This window comes from Carya illinoinensis, chromosome 1 (genome assembly GCF_018687715.1).
Source record: "Carya illinoinensis cultivar Pawnee chromosome 1, C.illinoinensisPawnee_v1, whole genome shotgun sequence".
In the NCBI taxonomy this organism is placed as follows: Eukaryota; Viridiplantae; Streptophyta; class Magnoliopsida; order Fagales; family Juglandaceae; genus Carya; species Carya illinoinensis.
The window spans coordinates 5,922,980-5,949,567 of record NC_056752.1 but is presented as its reverse complement, the minus strand read 5'-3'; the positions used below and the strand labels follow the sequence as shown (position 1 = coordinate 5,949,567).

General features: G+C 38.0%; 1 pseudogene; it reads right to left on the bottom strand.

The window, feature by feature from the left end:
* Window positions 1-261: 261 nt before the first annotated feature.
* Window positions 262-26,588, bottom strand: part of LOC122307631 — a 29,933-nt pseudogene continuing 3,606 nt past the window's right edge.

Below are 26,588 nucleotides of genomic sequence, written 5' to 3'. Positions count from 1 at the left end.
ATGATGAGTGAGATTAGATAGTCATACATGATTTTCTGAAGTTCAGCTTAGGCCAGAGCCTTGTGAACAGGAAACAGAAGACATACTGTGCGTTCGAGTTGAAAGTTCAACTATAACTTTAGATTAAAATTGATGACCAAACAATCTGTAGTTTTGTATCAGAACAGGGTTTGAAGACCACTTTGAAATGCTGCTTGAAAACATTACAGATTCAGTTCCATCCCCCGAGGGGTTTTGACAGAGAATCTATGGCCACTACAACTATAGGGCTTTGAGTATGCATTTTTCTGTGAGAGCCTTAGGAAGTCCCATAACCATATTAGTTGTCCCCACCTGCCAAATATCAAACCAGATCTTAGGGCACAGGAATTGGAGGAAGGCAACAACTCCTAGCAAGTGACAAGAAAAATTATTTAATGTATTGTGGCTTTCGCATGTTATAATCGACTCAGCAAGAAATGCAAATCAGTTCAGCCCCCTTGATGGACCAAACAAAACCATAATATGGTCCAAATCAGCAACATTGGTTAGAGTTAACATGCCAATGCCTGTTAGAGAGAGTGTGGTAGAAACTCCGCTTGTTAGAACACCAGAAATATAAAGCAGAATTTTAGAACTCATTGATGGAGCATAAGGAAGAAGGATTTTAACTGGCGATGTGGATCACTGGTCAGGTGAGTTCTTTGGAGTGGCTTAGGTGTCAGAAAGACTTGAATAGTTTGGGTGCCATCCAAAATAGTGTGGTGCCCAAAACTAGATCCTCCAAAGTGTGGGCATGTGTGTCTGAGAGAGAGAGAGAGAGCTCTTCTGACCACTGCTTCCACAAAAGGCAATGTCATTGGATGTTCCAGCATCAAACCTCCAGCAACATCGAGTGTAAATCCCTTGTTGATCTGAGCGTAGCTCATTCGTCAACAAAGTAGTCAAGGAAGAAGTTGATAATTAAACAATATTTGCAAAGAAAGTGTAATATGTATGTCAATACATTTATCTGTTACATTATTTATTTAATCAATTAATGTATTCTCTTATATGTGTAATAAGTGAATGATGTGTAAGGTGGAAAGATCAGGGTCATTGATATCATTAAGTGCTGAGCTGCCAGATCACGTGAGGAGCTCGTGCTTCCATCTGATTCTCCATAAGCTGAGCCGCTGGATTGTTACACTTGTCACCATCTGTTGTAACATATATATTGCATCCTTACCGTGTAAACCCTAAGAGAGTTGATTCATTTTTGTGTAGCGGCTGGGTTTTCTCTAGAGGCAGAGGGACAGAGAGAAAAGGGAGAAGGGGCTATTTAGGGTTTCGAGGTTTGATCTCTATTGAGAGAAATCTGTGCGATTTCTTGTGGTTTTATGAGAGGGCTTGTAACTCTAATGAATTGAGGCTTCTCTGTGCTGTATTGATTATCAATAAAGATCTCTAAGGCCATTCCTGCGGTGGATATAGATCATTAGGGTCGAACCATGTATCTCGGTGTGTTCTTTCTATGTTTTACTTATTTTTCTTATTTTATTGTTCATGCTTATTTCCTCGCTACTTTCTGGTATATTTGCTCTCGGTTATTTTGTTGATTCGTGCTTATATTGGATCTGGAAGGTGTTGTATATTCTTTTATAGATCTGTGTTGGTATCCTGTTGGTTTTATGAACATAGTTGATAATATTGTGACTATTGTGAATCTTGAGCATTTCGATTTTGAGTCAAGAAATAGAAATATATTTGTTGAGTTTCAGAACCGAAACATATAAAGATTTGTTATCTGCTTTTTTTGAATTTCTTTATTAATAAAATCTTGGCAATTTTATAACTATAAAACATAGGTTTTATAACAGAAAGATTCCTGGAAAAAAATATCAAATAGCAAAGAGAATATGGATCTTAAGAATTTTACCAGGTTATCAATGACCTCATCTGGTATGTTATAAAACTAAACCTATATCACCATGTAGAAATTTAATAATTGAGAGTAGCTGACGTGGTAGGGCGATTTTGTCCTCTGCTAGGGCTTCATCGTTTTTAGGAGAGACCGAAGACTTCTCTTTGGCTGCCGGTGACTCTGTTACCAGCGGGATGGGTGAGGGCGTCCAAGATCCAGGTGGGCAGATTTCTGAGGGTGGAAATGCGAAGAATGCTGATGGTGTTAGACAGTCGTTTGTTCAGGCGTTGAAGCGGCCCTTGCAGCAACTAAAGTTTCGTTTGCCTTTGAGGAAACCTGAAAAGATTGATGGGGAGTTTGGTTTTGTTTTCTTTGAAATGGAGATGGACAGAGCGGCTGAGGATTTAAAATATGCGCTGGTTCTAAAATTTCTTTCGACAAGGCCATCCATTGATGTTTTACGGTTGCATATTATCAAAACTTGGGGATTTAATGAGGTACCAATGATTAGCTTTATGGATGATCATCATGTGTTGCTGCATTTGGCTAATGAGTCAGATTATGTTCATGCGTGGGCTAGGGAAGGAAGAATGGTGGCTGGTTGTCAGTTTCGGTTGTTTAATTGGACAGTTGATTTTGATGTGAAGAAGGAACTGTCGATTGCTCCACAATGGATTTTCTTGCCTGGGTTACCTTTACATTTGTACAGATTGGATTGTCTTCAAAGCTTTGCTACAAGATTTGGGAGATTTCTTGGGATAGATAATGCAACCCTGTACCGTACTCGTGCTACTGGAGCTCGAATTTGTGTAGAAGTGGATCTTCAAGATGAGATGGTTGGTGGGTTTCCAATTGTCGTGGGACAAAAACACCGGATTTGGCAGGACGTAGTTTATGAGAAAAGAGGTTTCTACTGCAACAAGTGTTTTCGACAGGGACACACGGATGTGGTATGTAGAATGGGGTTGAAGATTAAACAAAAAACAGAAAAAATGAATGAAGGAAAGTTGGGGATTAAGAAGAATGAAAAGAGTGTTTGGAAGGTAGTGGGCTGGAAAAAACAGTTAGAAGATGGAGAAGTGGAAGTTGTGGAGGGGGATAGAGGAGAGGGGAAAAAGAAAGATAACATTGTAGAGGTGGTAGTTGATAAAGGTAAACAAGTGGTAATTGACCACTGCCCAGATCCTGGTTTTGATAATGGGATGATTAGTGGGGGGAGTAAAAATGGTGTACAGGTTGATTCTGTTCCGTTAATTGAAAATAGTAGAGATGAGAATGGAGTGTGTGCTGATAGTGGTGTAGGGTTGTTTAGGAATGGTGAGACAGGGGAGACTGTTTTAGAAGGGATGACGGATGTATTGACAGGTCTGAATGGCGAGTTTGTGAACACGGGATCAAAAATGGTAAGAGAGCGGAATGCAATGGTAGGGGACGAATTGGATATAGCAGGAGAAGTTGTTTTTGACAAAGCTGAGGAAGTAGATACATATCAGAAAGGTATTGAAGTGTTCTCTGAAGAAGAAACGCCCAAAGAGGTGAATTGTGAAAAAGACTATTGTTCGGATCTGGGAGGAAGTCATGTGAGTGTTCTGAATATAGATGCCAAAGAAGTACCTGTGAGGAAATCTCGAAGGACGAAGGTCCAACCAAACAAGCTGAAGTTATGATTGGCTAGGTAATGGTGTGGAATGTGTGCGGACTGGGCATGTCGAAAAGTAGAGTATGGAAGTTGATTCGTAAGCATAATATCTCAATTTTGGCTATTTTAGAGCCTTTTTTATCTATTGAGAAAATACAAAGATGGGCTTTAGAGCTGGTTTTAATAATTTCATGTCGAATATTGACGATGGTGGTAAGATATGGGTATGTTGGAGGGATGACTTGAATATGGATTTGGTTAGTGTTACTAACCAATCGATTACTTGTCTGTTTTCAAGAGATGGAAGTATGGTTTTATCAACATTTATATATGCTAAATGTCTTATGGTGGATCGGAGGCAACTTTGGGATCATCTGTGCAGTTTTTCTTGTCCTAATATCCCGTGGATGGTGTGTGGCGATTTTAATATTATTAGAGCTGATGATGAATGTGCAGGTGGGCTCTCAAGATCAAGAAGTGCTATGAATGAATTTAACCTTTGTATTAATTCTTGTGGCTTGTTGGATTGGTAAATTGAAGGGAAGCAATTCTCTTGGTGTAATGGGCAGCAAGGTATGGCGAGGAGTTGGGCTAAGCTTGATTGAATGCTTGTCAATAATAAATTTGCATTAAAATTCGGGACTGCCTCAGCTCATTTTTTGGAGAGAAGAACTTCTGATCATGCCCCTCTCTTGGTACAATTTGTGGAGGACTTTACTAGGTATGGTCCGATGCCTTTTCGCTTTCAAAATATGTGGGTAGCTCATGAAGAATTCCTTAAGATTGTGGAGAGTTCTTGGAAAGAACCGTTTCCTGGAAATGGATTATTGGTATTGGCCGGAAAATTAAAGAGATTGAAAGTGACATTAAAAAGATGGAATAAAGAGGTTTTTGGTAGAATGGAGGGGACAATTAGAGAATTAGAAGAAAGAGTGGAGGTGCTAGATGTTGAGCTTCAAAACCAATACACGAGGAAACTTGAATGTGATTTTCTTGAAGCTAGTAATGAGCTGGATCGGTGGGTACAAAGGGAGGACACTCAATTACAGCAGCAGGCTAAACAAAGATGGATGGAGGAAGGTGATCAGAACACAAAGTACTTTCATGCCGTAATTGCACAAAGAAGGCGAAATGCTATGGTGAAGAACATGTAACTTTCTGGTGGTAGGCTTCTTGAGTCACCTGTAGAAATACATGAAGAAGCTACAAGGTATTTTGAAAGGTTTTTGTCTGAAGAAGAGAATTTGCAGTTGCCTGATTTATCTACATTAATTAGCTCTGTGGTGGGTGAAAATGAGGAAAGGTGCTTGAGGAAGCCACCATCAGATCAGGAGATTTATGAAGCATTACTTTCTATTCCAAAGGATTCAAGTCCGGGGCCAGATGGTTTCGGTTCGCAATTTTATTTGACATCCTGGGAAATAGTTCGCATGGAAGTCAGCAATGTAGTTATGGAATTTTTTCAAGGTATGGAATTACCAAGATTTTATACAGCGTCTTTTATTGTTTTGATCCCAAAGGTGAAGGATCCTACAAGTTTTGATAAATTTCGGCCTATTAGTTTGTGTAACGTGATCTATAAAGTGTTTGCAAAGTTGATTGTGAATAGATTAGCAACGGTGCTGGATAGAATGATATCGCCGGAGCAGGGGGCGTTTGTAAAAGGTCGAAGTATTTTTCAAAACATGCATTTCCCTTTCTCAGGAAATGTTAAAATTATTACATCGGAATGCACGGGGTGGAAATGTCTTTATAAAAATTGATATGTCAAAAGTGTATGATAGGGTAAATTGGAAGTTCTTAATGCATGTGTTGTCTAGCTTTGGAGTGCCGGGAGATTTTTCTGATTTGATTAAAAATTGTGTTACAACGCCGTGGTTTTTGATAATGTTGAATGGGACCTTTAAAGGTTTTTTCAAGTCAAAGAGAGGGCTTAGACAGGGGGATCCGCTTTTGCCATATTTATTTATAATTATGGAGGAGGTTCTCTCAAAGATGATAAAAGGAAAAGTGGCTGAAAAGAAGATACAGCTGTTCTCTCATCCGGTAAATTCTCTGGTGGTCTCTCATCTTCTATACGCTGATGACATAGTTTTGTTTACCAATGCTTCCAAAGGAACGATTCGATGTTTGATGGATGTGTTCAAACAGTATGAGAGATGGACTGGTCAGAAAGTTAATTATGAGAAGTCAGCGATTTATTTTTCTAAGAAGATATCAAATCAGCGTATTAATGATATTCGGAGGGTGACTGGTTTTGTGTAGGGTGAGTTCCCTTGTAAATATTTGGGAGCTCCAATTGTAGATGGAAGACTGAAAGCCAGGCATTTAGACTATTTAGTAGCGAAGGTTCAAAATAAATTGGAAGTATGGAAGAGCTGGCTCTTGTCACAAGGAGGTAGGCTCATCCTTTTGAGACATGTGTTATCAAGTATGCCAATTCACCTGTTATCAGTAATTCAAATGCCAGCATCTGTGATTAAGAAGCTAAATAGTTTATTTTCTGGTTTTTTCTGGGGAGATAAAAATGGTAAAGTTAAAAGAAGATGGAAGGCATGGAATCATATGTGTGGTCCGGTGGAGGAGGGAGGGATTGGTGTCAGGAAGTTGGGGGAAGTGCAAAGATCTTTGTTTCATAAATTTGGGTGGCAGCTGTTGACTGAGGACAATTTATGGGCAAATTTCTTTCGGGCTAAATATGTGAAGAATAAACAAATGTGTTTGTGGTTGGGGAGAAGATCAGGTTCCAATTTTTGGCGTAAAGTTATGGAGGGAATTCCTTTTATCATAGGAAACTCAAAGTGGAAGGTGCATGAGGGGGACCTGTCATTTTGGTATGATAAGTTCCTAGATGAAGGCATGTTATGTGATCTTGTACAATAGGTAGAGTATCCTGATATTAGAATTAGAGAGTTGGTGATTAATGATCTATGGGACATTGGCAAGTTGCAAGAAATGGTTGGTAATTGGTTGGGGACAGATGTTATGGAGACTATTGGGAATTTGAAAAATAAGAAGGATGTGTTAATTTGGCTTCCAAATAAAAATGGTCTTTTCTCAACAAAATCAGCATTGGATATCCTTCGAGTTAGGTTAGTAAGGAATGAGTGGTATCGATGGGTGTGGAATAAAAGTCTACCAAAAACAATGTCTTTATGTATGTGGAAGGCAATGTTTGGATGCCTTAGTGTAGATGAGAAAATAAAAAAGGTTGGTGTAGCGCTAGCCTCATGCTGTAATTGCTGTAACAGGGGTCAAGTTGAAGACTTGGATCATGTGCTTGGAAGTGGGCAGTTTGCAAGGTCTGTGTGGTGCAGGGTATCGGCTAAATTAGACATTCTGTTTGTGCCTCAGCAACGGTGGAGAGAAAGGGTATATGCCTGGTTTAGTCGAGCATCAAGACAGTCTCAACTGGGGATGCTGCTGGGTTTAGCACCTGTTATTGTGACATGGAGGCTGTGGAAAAGGAGATGTACAGCTTGGATGGAAGGAAAACATGAGAAGTTGGAGGTGGTTTGGAGATCTGTGATGTACTGGATAAGGTATGTTGCTAAGAAAATAGAAAATGTAAAAAAATTGTCAAAGAGGGATATAGATATTTTGAAGAAATTGAATGTTAATATTGTGGAAAAACAGAGAAGAGCGCCGAGAATTGTGAAGTGGGCTGCGCCTAGTCCGGGAAGATTTAAGCTAAATATAGATGGTAGTAATTTAGGTAATCCTGGAGAAGGAGGTGGTGGTGGTATATTGAGGGATGATACTGGTATGTTGAGGTTTGCTTTTACAAAGTACTTTGGTCATTGTACTAATAATGAAGCCGAACTCAGAGGGGTTTTAGAGGGACTGTTATTATGCAAACAGCTGGGTTTCTTTAAGATTGATATGGAATGTGATTCTTTGGTGGTTGTTAATTGGTTAATTACTAAAAAGTGTACTGTTTGGTACCTTTGGGATTTTTGGGACAAAATAGTGGCTTTATTAGAAGAATTTGATTTATCTATTAGTCATTGCTTCTGGGAAGCTAATAGTGTTGCTGATCTGTTAGCAAAAGAAGGTGCAACAGGGGTGAATAAGGTAGTCCAAAATGTTGGTCTGTTGGATGTAAAAATGAGAGGTCTGTACAGATTAGATAAATCAGGTATGCATTATATACGTTTTTAGTTTGGTTTACTCTGGACAGTAGGAGTTTTTTTTTTTTTTTGGGGGTTGTTTTGTTTGGCTTTTTGGATGTAATAAGTTGGTTATGGGTGTATACGTGGGGAGCAATTTCCTAATGTATTGATGTTGTAACCATGGTTTTCTCCACCATAAGTGAGATTTTTGAATAAACTTGGGACGGGGCCTCTATGTGTGGGGCTACTGGCTCTTTTTTTTTTTTTTTTTAAAAAAAAAATATATCACCATGCAGAAAAATTTTTATTTTCCAAAGCTAATTTACATGGTTCCTTCTAAAGGGAAGTGAATAGACATGCTAAAATTTAGATCTCTATATGCAAAACGTTAACGGAATTCATTACAATAACAAAAACTCGGGTGAATCTGACACAAACTGATTAAAGAAAAGGAGATATGATGTAAAACAGCAACAATATCTTTTTCACATGTAGATAAATACATTTTTAACATGTCCTGAGATTAGGTGGGCATAAAATCATGTAATATTCACTCATCAGGATCAAGCACATCCAAATAAAAGTGCCAGAAACCATTACCTCGGCTTTGTCCCATCCAGTACCTTTATTATCTTTACCATTTATTGTATAAGGTAGTGTCATTTTAGCCTTAGTCTACTAGAATAAAAATAGTTTGTTTTGTCTGCTTTGTCAGACTTTTTTTTTTTTTATATGGAAGAGAAGGAAGTCACATGTACAATAGTGACCTCAACTCAACTTTATTAATCAAACCCTCACTTAAGGCAGAGGAAAACCGTGAAAAAAAATATGTCAATAATGAATAAAAGGAATCCCCAATTTTTCTAATCGAATTAGACCCCGAAGTTTGCCGTTAACATTAGTTTCCCCGATAAAATCTTCTACCCTTCCTTAGCCAAAAAATCTACGACCATATTTGCTTCTCTGAAATTGTGTCGAATTCGAGGCATAAGAAAGCTTACAAGCACCTTAACTTCCTCCCAAAAATCCCATAAATATCAATATTTATAATTACCCGATACCAACCAACCAACCACTACCTTAGAGTTAGACTCAACCAAGAAATCCCTCAATCCAAGAGCATGACACAGCCGTAATCCGTCTAGTAAAGTACGACACTTTACAATTGTATTCGTCGCTTGGCCATAAAAATGCGTAAATCGAGCCAAGAATCTCCCTATGCATCCCGAACAACACCTCCACCACCTGACATTCCCTAATTTCTACAAGATCCACCATCCACATTTAGCTTTAGCATACCTATATCCGGCGCCGTCCACTTTATCGACTTCGGCACTTTCGAAAGCACTAGTGCAATGGGGCAGTTTAAATCCTACAACACACATAAGTCCTGTGCTTCAATTTTTCTGAATCTGCTAGTAACCTCCATTAACATTACTTTCACCATCCAGATCTTGCTCCTCTAGTCATTAGGTGTATCTTCCATCTTAGATTTGCATTTAAATTTCCAAAGAGAAGAAATAATAATTGGTAGAATGCCTTTAATCGAACTAACTTGAGAAGATCCTCTGGCACGACTCCACCAGAAATTCATCATTCCTTCACAGCTCCGAGCTTGTGGCATTAGCACTCCACAACTTGCTGCAAAAAACCTCCATGTTGTCGTCGCCCCCTCCCCTTCCCAGAGGACATGGTTTAATGTTTCTACTTTGGGTTCAACACAGCAGCAACATTTGGAACACAAAGGAATCCCAAGCTTTTGAACCACTGCATCCACAGGCAAAGCCAGTCGTCTTGCCCTCCAACACATGAACGACATCTTCGTTGGCACGTAATCCTTCCACAACCATCTCCTCCGTGGCCCACATTCCCCTATTTTTGAATCAAATTCCATGCCAATTTCGTGGTGAAGCTGCCATCAACAGTATGAACCCAGATGCATTTATCAGCCCCTTCCCTCAACCGAAAACCTTTGTACAAGATTTTCTCAACCACCGATGGTACAACAAGAGATCTCAAGACATCCACACTGCACCCATTTGTATCCATCACCTCACGCACCTTCAAGTTCCTATTCCCAACCACTAAATGCTCCTCTGCTAAAGGCCCATCTCCCAACCAATTATCATACCAGAAACTCACCTCCCCATTCTCGATCCGCCATCTTGAATTACATAGTACAGTTGGCATTAATTGCATAACTCATTTCCAAAAATGAGTTCCTCTGCCCAAGGACATGACCGAAGACATGTGTACATTACCCACATATTTGGCGGAGAAAAAATCTGACCACAGCGAACCTCCCATAATTAATTTCTAGGCGAACTTCATAAGTAAAGAATTTTGAACCTCCTCCAAATCTCTTATTCCAAGTCCACCTTCCTCTACCGACAATCAAATATTTTTCCAAGAATCCTATAGAAAATTAGAGAATTTTTTTTTAATCGCCTACATTACCCCCTTTGGCAAATTCATTACTAAGAGCATATGAATTGACACACTGTTTAGAACATGCTTTATCAAAATAATTTTACCTCCAAAAGAAAGCAATTTGCTTTTCCAACCCGCTAATTTCTTTTGAATTTTTCCCAACAACGGATCAAACATTCTTATTTGCATTTGCCCCACATGCAATGGTACCCCCAAGTATGTACATGGCCAAGCTCCCTCAACTACTCAGACATATTTTCATACTTGTGCAGCACTTCCATAAGCTTTCAAAAAGAAGCCTTTCCACCATTCACAAAAATCAAGAGATCATCCGCATACAACAAGTGACTAATCATAGTTCCTCCATTGGGATTAAACAACTTGATCCTTCCAAATTGAAACTCCTTATGTAGCATTCGCGACAACACTTCCTCTGATAAAATAAACAGATAAGGTGATAAAGGGTCACCTTGCCGAAGTCCACGAGAAGGTTTAAAGAAGCCCCTAGTGTATCTATTGAACATAACTAAATAAAATGGAGAAGAAATACAATTAAAAATCAGATCTCTCCATTTTTCTGAAAAACCCAATCGTCTCAAAACCTCTAGTAAAAAACGTCAATTCACCCAATCATATGCCTTGGCCATATCAATTTTCAACATAACATTACCACCCCTAACCTTCCGATTAATCCCATGAACCAACTCCTGTGCAAGAACCATGTTATCAAAGATACTTCTTCCTGGGATGAATGCGGATTGTTCGGAAGAAATAAGTCGATGAAGAATAGGTGCCATACGAATTACCATGATTTTTGCTATGATTTTATAAGCCATTGAACATAGACTAATGGGTCGAAATTGGCCAAACCTCACATGTTCATCAACCTTTAGAATAAATACTAAATTTGTCGACCCAAAGAAAGTCGTGAACGGCATCCCCTCAAAAAATTCACAAGCCATATCCAGAAGATCTTGCTTCACAATATTATCCCATGCAAGTGTAAATAAACTTGCCGAGAACCCGTTGGGCCCTAGGCTATGTCCGATGGAATGGACTGAAGCGCCATCTTCACCTCCTCCATGGAAGGTGCGGCACACAAAGCTTCATTTTCCTGTACTGAAATTTCCGGCAAGAGTAAAGGAAGCGATTCGTCTGTGTCAGATCTATTTGGATGATACGTCCTACACTTTTGCCAGTATGCAAAATCTTATGAAAAGTTTGTTATTCCTTTCCTGCATTCTCCCTTCCTTCTCTACTCTATCCATAGAAGTTCTCACCCTCTAAGTGAGCCATTTAATATTTACAAACCCCCATTATTATAGAAAAATCCATACTCTGAGAACTAAAGTATACATTCAATGGTTTGTATTAGATTCCCGTTCGAATTTGAATTTGAATTTATTTTAGATAAATTTGGTGTTGAACGAAGACACTTCTTTTTTAATTATTAATTTTGTTATTGTTCATTATTGTTTAATGACTGTCGTGTTTGCATTGAAAATCCTATTTAGAAAAGTTTATTGAAAATTCAATAATTTTACAAATTTTTGAGTTACATTTTTTTTTTTAACAGGCACCAGGGTGTTTAGGAATAACCTTTTGACTAATTTTGGAAGTGCACAAGCCCTTGGCAAAGAGTTTCTCGTAAGTGCATTCAAAAGAAAAATCCTTCAGTTCGATGACCTATAGAGATTGTTTGCATTGAAGGAGATTTAAACCATAGACACCTAGGGTGGAGCATACCTGCAAGCCAAAGCCTTTACCACACGAGCTAACCCTTAGGGGTTTAGCTACAAAATCAAACAGAGAAAACCATTAAACTCATTTGATATATTAATTGCGATTTCAATTTGAACTCGTATACATATTCATCTTGCTTTAACATATTGCATGATTTAATATCAAACATGGTTTCAAAATGAGGGTGATCATACTATATAATACATTTCAATCTCACTTTCATCCAATTTTATAAATGTGACACTTTTCATCATCTCTGAATTTTCTAAAAAGTAATTCAACAATTAATAGACAATGTTACCATATAACAACAAGATGATAGCGTATTACCTAAACTTTACGTTAAAATTGAGATCATTATGGAAACCAAAGTGAACTGGCCCTCGATCCTTGGCTCCTCCTATGGTTGTAGTGCCACGCGTTTCATGATATAGACGCTATAGTCATACATATCTTGTTTTTTATTAGTAAGATTAGATAGTCATACATTTTCTGAAGTTGGGCTTAGCCCAGAGCCTTGTGAACAGGAAATAGAAGGCATACTGTGCGTTCAAGTACTTGAAAGTTCAACTATAACTTTAGGTTAAAAATTGATGACCAAACAATCTTTAGTTTTGTATCAGAACAGGCTTTGAAGACCACTTTGAAATGCTGGTTGAAAACATTACAGATGCAGCTTCGAGTATGCATTTTTCCATGAGAGCTTTAGGAAGTCCCATATCAATTGTCCCCACCTGACAAATATCAAAACCAGAGCTTATGTCACAGGAATTGGAGGAAGGCAACAACTCCTAGCAAGTGACAAGAAAAATTATTTAATGTATCGTAGCTTTCGCATGTTATAATCGATTCAGAAAGAAATGCAAATCAGTTCAGCCCCCTTGATAGACCAAACAAAACCATAATATGGTCCAAATCAACAACATTGGTTAGAGTAAACATGCCAATGCCTGATAGAGAGAGTGTGGTAGAAACTCCGTTTGTTAGAACTCATTGATGGAGCATAAGGAAGAAGGATTTTAACTGGGGATGTGGATCACTGGTCAAGCGAGTTCTTTGGAGTGGCTTAGGTGTCAGAAAGACTTGAATAGTCTCGGTGCCATCCACAATAGCGTGGTGCCTAAAACTAGCTCCTCCAAAGTGTGGGCATGTGTATGTGTGTGTATGAGAGAGAGAGAGAGAGAGAGAGAGAGAGAGAGAGAGAGAGAGAGAGAGAGAGAGAGAGAGAGAGAGAGAGAGAGAGAGAGAGAGAGAGAGAGAGAGAGAGAGAGAGAGAGAGAGAGAGAGAGAGAGAGAGAGATAGAGCTCTGCTGACCACTGCTTCCACAAAAGGCAAGTCATTGGATGTTCCAACATCAAACCTCCAGCAACATTGAGTGTAAATCCCTCATTGATCTGAGGGCAGCTCGTTCGTCAACAAAGAAGTCAAGGAAGAAGTTAATAAACAGTATTTGCAAAGAAAGATTCCTAGCAAAAAATATCAAATAGCAAAGAGAATATGGATCTTAAGAATTTTACCAGGCTATCAATGACCTCATCTGGTATGTTATAAAAAAAAACCTATATCATCGTGCCGAAAAATATTAATTTTCCAAAGTTAATTTACATGGTTACTTCTAAAGGGAAGTGAATAGACATGCTAAAATTTAGATCTCCATAAGCAAAACATTATCAGAATTTATTACAATAACAAAAACCCAGGTGAATCCGACAGAAGCTGAATAAAAGGAGAGATGATGTAAAATAGCAGCAATACCCTTTTCATACGTAGATAAATACATTTTTAACATGTCCTGAGATTAGATGGGCTTAAAATCATGTAATATTCACTCATCAGGAAGAGCACATCCAAATAAAAGTGCCAAAAACCATTACCTCGGCTCTGTCCCATCCACCTTTTCTTTCTCCAGTCTTAAGATCAGTTACAAGAACAGATCCTACCACCTCTGCTTGACCGCCAGAATATCCTGCAACCCACAGGGATGTGACCATCAAATCCAGCTCAACTTTTGAATGAGAAATGGTGAGACTGAAGCGCATTAAGCAAACCTTTGATAAACTTCTGTGCTTCTTCCTTGCTGGATGGTTTTTCTCTGATTATCCCTTCATACACCACCACCTCAAAATCAATTAGATGGAGTAGTAAGAAATAACCTTGAATAATTTCTACATGCCAAAAATACAGAAGCCAAAGAGGCTCTATAAATATAAGGGGCATCTTCATAATCATAAAAGGCAAAGGGTGTATATGTTGTGAGGAATGTGATGAACATGCCAGCCCAAAATCCAGCAGGTTGTGTGTAGATTAGATATGAAAAAATATGTTCAAAAGAAGTGTCAATCTTGCATGGGATCGAGGAAAAATCCATTGCCTGATTATTATACATTCTTGTAACTTGGAAGCCTTTACTCGATGGACTAAGAGAAGATTGTCCACCAGATAAGTTTTGTAAGGTGATTATAACCACTTAAAGTTTTAATTGTTTTTGAAAAAAAAGGGCAGTTAGAAGTAGGATTTAAGATTAAAACTTATCAAGAAGATGATTGATGAACTGCATGAACAAGATCGGGAGAATAGGCTCGATACATATCTTCTTCCCATACTCATCTAACAGAGCCATCTCATATAATAGGTGTGGTATCAAGTAATTTATAAAGCATGCTCAGAGCTTTATTTACCTATAAAAAAAAAAGCATGCTCAGGGAAAGTTCAACTGCATTGCAACTCAAGTATGTAGGTATCAAAAAACCTGGTCCCCATTTGGCTCTTAAAAGGAGGTAGATTCATTAATTACTAGAGCTGTCACTTATGGGCATTCAAGGCCCAGAAAAATAAGAAAACCAGTTGTTCAGGTATTACCTGAGACAGAAGGATCTAGTTTATGCGAAAATCAGTTAAATTATCAAAAAGATAGTAAGTAAAGGGGAATCAAGGCATACTGTATCTGCAGTTATCAACAGTGTTGAATGAGCATCCACCACAAATTGAGTGGTACTTTTGAAACTGGATACAATGGCATCTGCCTAAGAAGAAATCAGAATAAGAAGTTTTAATGAAAATTGTCATCATACAAGTATATAACAGAAATAATGTGCCCAAAATCACAGAAGGATGGGGAACAAATGACGTTTCCATGATAAGTTATAGGGGTGAAAAACCGACTAACCGCATCGATTTATTAGAGAAACCGAAACCGACCGACCGACCTTACAAAGGCATAGAAACCGGCCGAAACCGACTGTGTAAAGGGGTAAAACCGGCCGGACCGCTTGCCGGCCGGTTCACGGTCGGTTGGTCGGTTCTATGCGGTTTGGGCCGGACCTTTTGGGCCTTTTTAAAGTCCAATTCATCCTCTTTTTGGGCTCAATTCAGTAGTTAAAATCATCAACATTTGTGAGCTTTTATTTGCTGAAATTTTAAAATTAAATTTAAATATTCAATTTCATTTTTATTTTAATGTCATTTATACTACTAGTAACTAATAACTAACTACTAATACTACTTATATACTTTTTTTTGATAATTACTAATACTACTTATAAACTATACTACTTAACTAAAAGCAAATAAATAAAAAACTCCACTAAATGTCTAATACACATTACAAAACAAAACCAAATTGTCTTAAAATATAGATTCCAAATTGTCTTAAAATAAGAGATCAATCTTTATTCTTCAAGTCTTCAAGTCTTCACTCTTCAGTCATCAATAGTTGTGATGCACGATACTCCTAACTCTATATAGAAAAACATCAAATAATCAATATTAATAAATTATGATAATGAAAAAGAATTTAAATTAAATTATAAAAGCAAATGAATATGTAAATACTAAATTGAATGAGAAAAACATTACCAGATTCTACCACAAAGCTTTCAACATTATCCATGGCCTCTCGAATATCAATTGGGGTTGATGGATGTCGCAACCAATTCTGAGTACAAATAAGTGCCTCAACAGTTCTTGGAGCCAATGAACTCCAGAAAGGATCAAGTACACGACCTCCCGTACTAAATGCTGATTCTGATGCAACCGTGGAAACAGGCATCAGCAATAAGTCTCGTGCAATCCTCGCAAGAATAGGATAATTAGGCTCATTAACTTTCCACCAGTTCAACAAGTCAAAAGATTGGATGAATGCCTCACAACCATCTGAAAAATACCGTTCAATCTCTCTTTTGGCAGATGTAGATCTAGAGGCACTCGATGCTAGCAACCACTCAGCAAAAAATTGTGACTCATGATTGTCTTCACTAACTTTTGTGGATGTAGATGGCAGAGGGGGAACATGTTCAGTCGAGTTAACCGAGCTAGAACTGAAAGCATCATTATACTCCGCATACAAATCTGATAATAACTGTCTCACATTCAACACCAACTCCTCAGCCCGACACTCATCATGAATTTTTTTCAGGTGGAAAGTAAGAAGCCCCAACTTACTACGTGGATCAAGCACAACTGCAATCAACAACATCAAGTTCATCCTATCCAATGAACCCCAATATTTATCATATTTAATTCTCATGCTCACGGCCATATTCATCAAACAATTATTATCACTTTCACTCAGCCTAACCAACTCTTTTTGAAGCATACAAATCTCCAAAAAACTGGTATTTGCCGTGACATACAAAGACCCAAAAAATCTACAAGTGGCATCATAAAACATTTTAAAAAATTTTACAAATACCTGCACTGTCTCCCACTCCTCAACTCTAGGAGGCCCAATATTTCCATCCTTAAAGTAAGAGAGAAAATTGTGATCCTCACTCTCCATCCACCTGAAAGCCTTCTCAAATTTTTCAGCCGCCTCCAACATTATGTAAGTTGAATTCCATCGGGTTTGCACATCAAGGGACAACATTTTTTTACTATCAATTTTCTCCTTTTCTGCACATCTCTTAAACTTCTCTAACCTTGCAGGGGAGGAGCGCACATATCTAACCGCATTTCTAACCATTGTAATGGCGTCATTACACTCCTTAAGACCCTCATTCACGACAAGGTTTAGAATATGAGCACAACATCTCATGTGCATATACTTTCCCCCCAACACATTCCCCGTCAAAAAATGCCTCAAATATGAAATTGCAGTATCATTTGAGCTAGCATTATCAACAGTAACAGTAAATATCTTATCAATACCCCAATGAAGAAGACATGATTCAATATATTTTTCAATAGTATCCCCTCGATGATTAGGGATTAAACAAAAATTAATGATTTTCTTTTGCAATTTCCAATCATTATCAATGAAATGAGTAGTTAGGCACATATAATTCAGATTTTGTACCGATGTCCACGTATCGGTAGTTAATGAAATCCTCATTCCCCCATCCTTAAACAACTTCTTAAGTTTGGCCTTTTCAGATGAAAAAAGTTTCATACAATCTCTTGCAACCATTACTCGACATGGCACCTTAAATCTAGGTTCAAGCAACCAAACAATCTTCTTAAATCCTTGCCCTTCAACAAATCTAAATGGTAATTCATCAATAATTACCATCTCCGCAAGTGCCAACCTCACAGCCTCTTCACTATATTTGTGGATAACAAGATTCCTTATGACACTCTCACTCTCTCCAACCCCCTCCGAAGTTGCCTCACCTACCAATGTTTTTTGGTATTTATCCAATGGCCCACGTTTATAAGGATTCTTGGGACATGAAGGTAGATGGTTTTGCATGGTTGAAGTTCCATTCCTCTTAGAGTGGCAAGCATATAAATTGCCACAATAATTACACTTGGCCTTAGGATCATCTACCGCACAACCCTCAACTTTTGTAAAATGGTCCCAAACAATTGACGGATCTTTTCCATTCCGTTTCTTAGGACGTGGACAATTACTACTTTTAGGGCCACTTTGGGGTCTTGGTGTTTGGGTCTCTTCCAAATTAACTGTTTGGGAGTTCGAATCAAGATCAATTGGACTTGAAGAAGAATCCATCTACCATTTGAAAAATCATATACATCACGTCATGACTCATTACACAACAATTAAAACAAACCAAAAAAAAAAAAAAAAACCAACACAATTTGTCAATTACACAGCAGCTAGTTTGCAACATGGCAAACATCACAAGTCTAAGACTCTAATCTATATTTTGGATCACTCATCAGTCATCAACCTCACTGGCTCACAGATTTTTTTTTGATAAATAACCTCACTGGCTCACATTCCACAATATTAAAAATTTAATTCACAACCAAACCATTTGATTTTAATCTAACGGGAATACAGAATACTCACAGTGAATTCAGATTCAATAAGTCTCGGATTAGGCTTCACAGTGCTACTACGTGGATTCAAAACTTCAATATCCCTGTCCAGTGTCCATACACAATACACAATACACAATTAATTATTTAGACAACAAATGTTTCAAATAATATGATAATAAATTAAAAAGAATGCCAAACCGTCCACTGTCCAGTGCAAATTAAAATGTTAGAATTATTATTTTTTTTATAATTAATTAAAATGTTAGAATTATAATTTTATATAAACACAAATTATAATTAGTTATAATAAATAGAAATTAAAATACTCAAATAGAAAAACTGAAATTAAAATAAAGAATAAAAGGTAATCTTACCGTGGGGGTGAGCGGCGAGCCGGTGAGGTGCGGCGGTGCACTCCGTGAGGAACGTGAGCCGTGAGGTGTGCCGCTCGTCGCTGGAGAGTGAGATCGTGAGAATGAGTCAGCCGGTGAGGTGACTATGAGGGTGAGGGTGACTGCGTGAGGGAGAGGTGGCTGGAAGAACAATGGAAAGGGTTCAAGTGAGGAAGACTCGAGAGAGTCTGAAAGTGAAAGGGTTAAGTTCTTAACCCTAGATTGAAACTGCGCCGTTTGGCTTAGGCCAAACGGCGCCGTTATAGGTAATGTTTTTAATAAACGGGCTTTAAACGGCGCCGTTCCACTTAAATGAGTGAAACGGCGCCGTTTAGATAAGTATATTTTTTAAAAAAATATAAATATAAATAGTCGGCTGGTTCAGCGGTTTTTAGGGGGGTGAACCGCTACCGAACCGATCGACGTCGGTTTTACAAAAATAGCACCGGCGGCCGACCGGTTCCCTGCCGGTTTCGGCCGGTTCCGTGCGGTGGCGGTCGGTTGACGTCGGTGGCGGTCGGCGGCGTCGGTTCCTGTACAGCCCTAATAAGTTATGGGGGCTATTAGCACAAGTGCTAGACAGAAAATTCATGTGACAACTTGCACGAGGGGAGCTCTGACCGGTGCAAAACTGCAAGTGCACAGTATCGTAGTTTTATAATAAAGTGATAAGAAGAGTATCATCCTTAGGGATTGGTACTTTACTTTTGCCAAATACTAAAATTATACTAATCTCGATTTTATTTAGAGGAATCACTAAGATTTTTGTAGTTGCAAATTAAACTAGATCAATTCAAAGAGAAATACGCAAAGGAAATAAAACTAACGTTCGAAGATCAAATTAATGGGGAAGAAAACTTCTAGGAAATCGATTTCACCTAATTCTTCACTATGCTTTTCTCATCCAACTAATTTAATTTAATTCTTTATGTTCATTAGCAAATCTCTAATTCATCCAACAACCTCTTTCGATAGTCAATTGGAAATTATGCTTGTTCATCAATTCACTCAAGATTATGCAAATTAATAAAGCAAGAAAGCAATAAGACTAATGATTTAAATACTACATAGGTTCATACAAGTCTTTCGATCTCTATACTTACCTATGCTGAAATATTCAAGATCTACCCTATAATTCCCTCTTTCGATAGCAAATCACAAGATAAAAAAATTATCTAATCAATGGCCAGTTAATTAGAAGCAATAAACTTAGAATAACTCAGATAAACAAAGAGAGAATTGCCTTAAATTAGCATAGACAATCAAGCATAGTTCGGAACTAGGTTAAATCGTTTTCCTAGAATAAATAAAATTTAGCTCATGCTAGAAATGGAATTCAACATAAACGAATTCACCATAATTGTTCTGAGAAGATTGGAAGAAAATAAACACTGAAAAATACTTATCGCAGCCGCAACTCGTCTTCCAAAACTCAAGGAAACGATTCAATACTTTTCTCCCATCTGTGCTCGTGTATGATTCTAACGTATGTGCAATATATGGAATTCCCTCTCCAAAACAGATGAATTGAATCTTTCTAGCTGTGTTTTTCTGTCCCAAAAAGTGTTCTCCAGTCAACAAGTACGGCTATAGAGTGAAAAATTCCTTTTATATGGTGTGACGGCGGAAGACCCTAGATCTGTCAAAATACGATGTTCACTCGAGCGGGGTGTCGAGCGCACGTCGAGCGTTTGACTCTGCCTGATTTCGCTCGAGGGTCCTATCAAGAGCACATCGAGCGTTCGACTCTGCTTAATTTCGCTCGCGCGGCCAATGTCTCCGCTCGAGCGATCTTTGTTTTCTAGCAACTCGCTCGAGCTCCCTGTCGAGCGGCAGTCAAGCGTTTGAATCTGCCTCAATTCACTCGAGTGATCTTGTAAAATCTGCAATACGAAATTTTGCAAGTCATCAAATATCCCCAAACTTACAACTTTGTTTGTCCTCAAACAAAAAGAAAAGCAAATGATAGTTTAGGCAATATCAACTTGACCCCAAAGAAAAGCATCATCACTCCCCAAGCTTTTATGAATTTAGGTTTCATCACTAGTATCTTACTCTTTTAACATCAAAGATAACAAGAAAATCAATCAAAAATTTTGCAATTTGTCAAACAAGAGTTAGGCGTTTACTTCAACCTAAAGCTAAGACCTTGAGTGTGTGTGTGATATAGTCAATTTAACCTCAAACCACCTGCAAACTTAGATAAAAGTAGAACAACTAAAATCAGAAGAATTCTCTTAAAACTTAACCCCATAAGTCCAATTTTCAGAAATCCTCTCCACTAATGTAGTCAATACCAAACTCAGAGATCAAAAGTCTTTAATAAGGTTGTAATGATAGGCCATAGGGTGAGGGTTAAGAAAGAACTGGATATGAAAAATCAAAGCAAACTGGAAAAATACTTAGTGAAAAGAACACTAAAAGAGATACCCACATGATTCAAATCATAGCTCTTTTTTGGCAATATGCTCATACTTGTGGCATTATTATTGATGTAATCACTCATGCAATACCAACAATTCCCTTAACAAAATCTGAGGTAATTCACACTCCGCTTAGCGACTTCTTTTTCTTTTCTTTTCCATTTTTTTTTTCAGTCACTTCCTTTCTTCTTCTTCTTCTTCTTTGATCAAACAGAGCAAACATAATATGGTTCATCATGAAACAAATTTTCTCTTTTAAATGTACTCTCCACCAAAGTATTTTCTCAAACTATCAAAGTTAGATTCATTGTTTTTCAGGCTTAGAGCTAGCATGATTTATGTAGTTCAAAGAATAAATAAAGGCTTATGAAGGCTTAAGGGGGTTGACTATGGAAACACACCATGTAATGATGGCATGATATTTAGGACGGTTGGTAAAGCTTTTTGGTTATGCCAAAGAAATGCTTAGATCATTTCTCTAATATTTGGTCTCAACTAGGATTTCGCCTCAAGGACCCATCAACGGATTCTAGAGCAAAGCAAAATTGAACGTCCATCTTTCAATTAATTCAACTTCTTCTCTTCATAAGCAAAATGGAATAAGAGAAAAATGACTATGTGCTCAATTATGTTCAAGGTCAAAGATTTAAACCAATGTATCACAAAACTCCACTTGACATAAAAGAAATTTTTGAAAATTTTTCTCAAAACCATCTTCAATCACAAATTTCAGAGTCATAGAGAATTCAATCTTACTCCAATGCATGCTTGGTAAGAGAATCAAACAACCCATCAACAACCCAAGACTTAGAAAACAAGAGGATCAAATGACTATAGGAGTTTACACCCCCAAACTTAAACTAAACAATGTCCTCATTGTAATGCAAAAGTAAAAAGGATTGAAGAAATAAAGGAACTTCCCTGGTTTCATGGTGAATCTTCCGTAGATTATAATTTTTTAGCTCTTTATTCATGCTAAATAAACCTGCATCAAAAACTAAATTATTAAAACTAAATAAATAAAGATAATAAAATAAATGAAAGAATGAAAGAAAGATCTATGGGTTGCCTCCCATAAGCGCTTGTTTTAAAGTCTACAGCCAGACTTTTCAATGATCATCAATTAGGATCTCCAAGAGGAATAAATGCATAGTTCCTCTCCACTTGTTCTCCATAGTAGTGCTTCAATCTCTGACCATTAACTCTAAAAATATTTCCTGTCTTGTCCTTCAAATCTACTGCTCCAAAAGAGAAAACTTTATGAATTGTATAAGGACTTGTCCATCTTGATTTTAACTTTCCTGGAAAGAGTTTGAGTCGTGAATTGAAGAGGAAAACTTGTTGTCCTGGTGCAAATTCTCGCCTAAGAATCTGTTTGTCATGCCACTTCTTCGTCCTTTCTTTATAGATCTTTGCATTTTCATATGCATCATTCCGAAACTCTTCCATCTCATTCAATTGAAGAAGTCGCTTTTCACCTGCTGCCTTCAAATCAAAGTTAAACTTTTTTACAGTCCAATAAGCTCTATGCTCCAACTCCACAGGAAGATGACATGCCTTTCCAAACACTAATCGGTATGGAGACATCCCGATAGGTGTTTTAAAGGCTGTACGGTATGCCCACAAAGCATCATCAAGCTTCTTCGCCCAATCCTTTCTATTGGTTTTGACCGTCTTTTCAAGGATGTTCTTGATTTCTCTATTTGAAATTTCAGCTTGGCCATTAGTTTGATGATGGTAAGCAAGTGCTATCTTGTGCTTTACACCATATTTAGAAAGAAGATTATCAAATAACTTGTTGCAAAAGTGAGTCCCTTCATCACTAATAATAGCTCGTGGAGTGCCAAAACTTGTGAATATATTCTTGTGCAGAAATTTGAGCACTACCTTTGCATCATTTGTTGTTGTAGCAATTGCTTACACCCATTTTGACACATAGTCAACTGCTATTAAGATATAAGCAAAACCAAAAGAAGGAGGAACAGGCCCCATAAAATCTATTCCCCAAACATCAAACAACTCAACTTCTAAGATACCTTTCAGTGGTAACTCATGACGCCTTGAAATATTTCCCATACGTTGGCACCGGTCACAAGTTTTCACCAAAGTGTAACTATCACGAAAAATAGAAGGCCAAAAGAACCCACTTTGAAGCACCTTAGCTGCTGTACGGGTGGCTCCAAAGTGTCCTCCATATGATGATGAATGGCAATGATGGAGGATGTCTTGCATCTCTTCTTCTAGCACACATCTTCTAATGATTTGATCAAGGCATCTTTTGAACAATAAAGGCTCATCCCAAAGATAATAATTCACATCATGCAAAAACTTCTTACGTTGATGGTAAGTAAGATCAGGTGGTAAAACTTTACAAGCTAGGTAGTTAACAATATCAGTATACCACAGAAGCTTGATTTCACATGCAAACAACTGCTCATCAGGGAAAGTCTTTTTGACTATTGAATCTGGTCTTTCTTTCTCTTGTTCTAACCGAGAGAGATGGTCAGCCACTAAATTTTCACTTCTTTTCTTGTCTCGAATCTCCAAATCAAATTCTTGAAGAAGTAGGATCCAACGAATTAGCCTAGGCTTAGCATCCTTCTTGCCAAACAAATAGCGAAGTGCTGCATGATCAGTGAACACTATCACCTTTGTACCAATGAGGTAAGATCGAAATTTATCACAAGCAAACACCAGAGCAAGCATCTCCTTCTCAGTTATCGTATAATTCAACTGAGCTTCATTCAATGTCCGGCTTGCATAATAGATGGCTCTAAACAACTTGTCTCGCCTTTGCCCCCACACTGCTCCAATTGCAAAGTCACTTGCATCGCACATAACTTCAAAAGGTTGACTCCAATCAGGCACAATCACAATTGGTGTTGAAATTAGTTTCTTCTTGAGTGCATTAAAGGCCTTCAAACAAACAACATCAAAGTCAAATGTAGAATTTTTCTCAAGAAGATTACATAAAGGTTTAGAGAGTTTAGAAAAATCCTTGATAAATCTTCTATAAAATCCCGCATGTCCCAGAAAACTTCTGATTCCCTTCACATTCTTTGGAGGTGGTAGTTTCTCTATGGTTGCAATTTTGGCTCGATCCACCTTAATTCCTTTAGATGACACTCTATGGCCAAGCACGATCCCTTCTTGAACCATAAAATGACACTTCTCCTAGTTCAGGACGAGATTTTTATCTTCACATCTCTGCAAAACAAGAGCTAAGTTATGCAAACAATGATCAAAAGATGTACCAAAAACTGAAAAATCATCCATGAAAACTTCCATTATATCTTCCACCATATCAGAAAAGATAGCCATCATGCAACGTTGAAATGTCGCAGGGGCGTTGCACAATCCAAAGGGCATCCTCCTAAAAGCAAACATTCCATAGGGGCATGTGAATGTAGTTTTCTTTTGATCTTCAGGAGCTATAGCAATCTGATTATACCCCGAATAGCCATCCAAAAAACAATAGTAGGAGTACCCAGCCAATCGATCCAACATTTGATCAATGAATGGAAGTGGAAAATGATCATTCCTTGTTGCTTTATTCAACTTGCGGTAATCCATGCATACACGCCACGGGAGGAATGAACTCATTATTGTCATTTTTCATCACCGTCATTCCACCCTTCTTTGGTACAACTTGCACTGGACTTACCCATGAGCCGTCTGAAATAGCATAAATGATTCCAGCATTAAGGAGTTTCAAAATTTCAGCTCTCACTACTTCCTTCATTGCTGGATTTAATCTTCTTGGGTGCTCGATCGTTGGCTTGTAAAGCTCCTCCATTAAAATCTTGTGCATACAAATGGAGGGACTTATTCCTTTTATGTCAGAAATAGTCCATCCCAAAGCTGTTCTATGCTCCCTCAATACACGCAGCAACTTTTCCTCTTTTTCGGGTGTGAGTGATGTAGCAACAATCACTGGAAAGGTATCACTATCACCCAAGAACGCATAGCGAAGATGCTCAGGTAATTGCTTCAACTCCGGAGTTGTATTTTTCTGCATCTTTTCTTTAGCATTTTCAGATTCAGCTTTTGGTACAACCGGCTCTAGCTTCCCCACTTCATTACTAAGTGATGTAACCTGCTGCAATGCTCCCAAAGCAAAAACATAGTGGAGAAATTCTTCACTAACAAAAGGCAAGTCAGATTCACAAACAACAGAATTTTTAAAATCAAAAGCATGAGATGAAGTGGTAATACATCGTTCTAGGTGATTGGATGGCATATCTTCTTGAAAGGCCTCTTCTACACATTTCTTAATGACATCTACCCGAAAGCAAGTACTTGGATCTTCTGGGAATTTCATGGCTTGGTAGATGTTGAACATAACTTCTTCCTTATTAACTCTCAATGTTAATTCACCCTTTTGAACATCAATCAAAGCCCTTCCCGTAGCGAAGAATGGTTGACCAAGAATTAGTGGGACATCTTCATCTTCCTACATATCTAACACCACAAAATCAGCAGGGAAGATAAATTTATCCACCTTTACCAATACGTCTTCTATGATTCCACGTGGATACTTGATGGACCGATCCGCTAGTTGCAAGAAAATTGTTGTATGCTTCATCTCTCCAAGTCCTAATTTCCTGCAAACAGAAAGTGGCATAAGATTAATGCTAGCACCAAGGTCATATAAAACTCTATCAAAAAATGAATTTTCAATAGTGCAAGGCAAAGTGAAACTCCATGGATCTTTTAATTTTTGAGGCAATTTCTTTTAAAGAATGGCACTGCATTCTTCAGAAAGCTTCACTGTTTCAAACTCGTCGAACCTTCTCTTCTTGGAAATGATGTCCTTCAGAAATTTAACATAATTTGGCATTTGTTCCAAGGCATCTGCAAAAGGAATATTTATGTGAATTTTCTTAAAAATATCCAAAAACTTAGAAAATTGCTTATCTAATTTTTGCTTTTGAAACCGCTGAGGATAAGGAAGTGGAGGAGCAAGAATAGGAGGATTGTTAGGAAATGAAATTGCTGGAGGCAAGTCGGTCTCTTCTAGTGTATCATTGACAATCTTCTCTTCTTCTACTTGATCTTTGCTTTGGCCATTGTTTGCTGCGGTAGGGGTGGACTTGCTCTCCTTTAATGGTGACCTCTCAATTTCTTTTCCACTCCTAAGTGTGATGACCTTGCATTGTTCCTTTGGATTCACTTCAGTGTTGCTAGGAAAAGCTTCTCTTTGTTGGGCATTAATGGTAGTGGCTAGTTGCCCAATTTGCACTTCAAGATTATTCATAGTGGCTCCCATATTGCTACAATGAGTCTCAATGTTGTCCAACCGTGAATCAGTCTTTTTAAATCTTGCATTGGTCTCCTGAACAAAGGAAACCATGGCATCCTCAATTGACATCTTCTTCTCGCTTGGTTGGCTATCAAATCCTGGAGGAGGTTGAGGTTGTAACACATTCTTCGTATTTCCATATGAAAAATTCTCATGATTTCTAAGCCCTGGATGATAGTAATTTGGCATAGGATTATCACGATAGTTGTAGTTCTGATTGTTGACATATTGAACTTGTTCTTGACTCGCTTCATTACTTGGAACTGTTATACTTGTAGATGCAACATATTCTGTATTTTGTGGTATCCTTTGTGTTGTCAAGGCTGAAATCTGATGAGAGGGCTACTTGAGCTGAAAGGGCTGCTATCGGCTCCAAGTCATGAATTCCAGCAACCTTCTTAGCCAAAGTCCTCTTAGTTGGCCATTGATAGTTGTTTGAGGC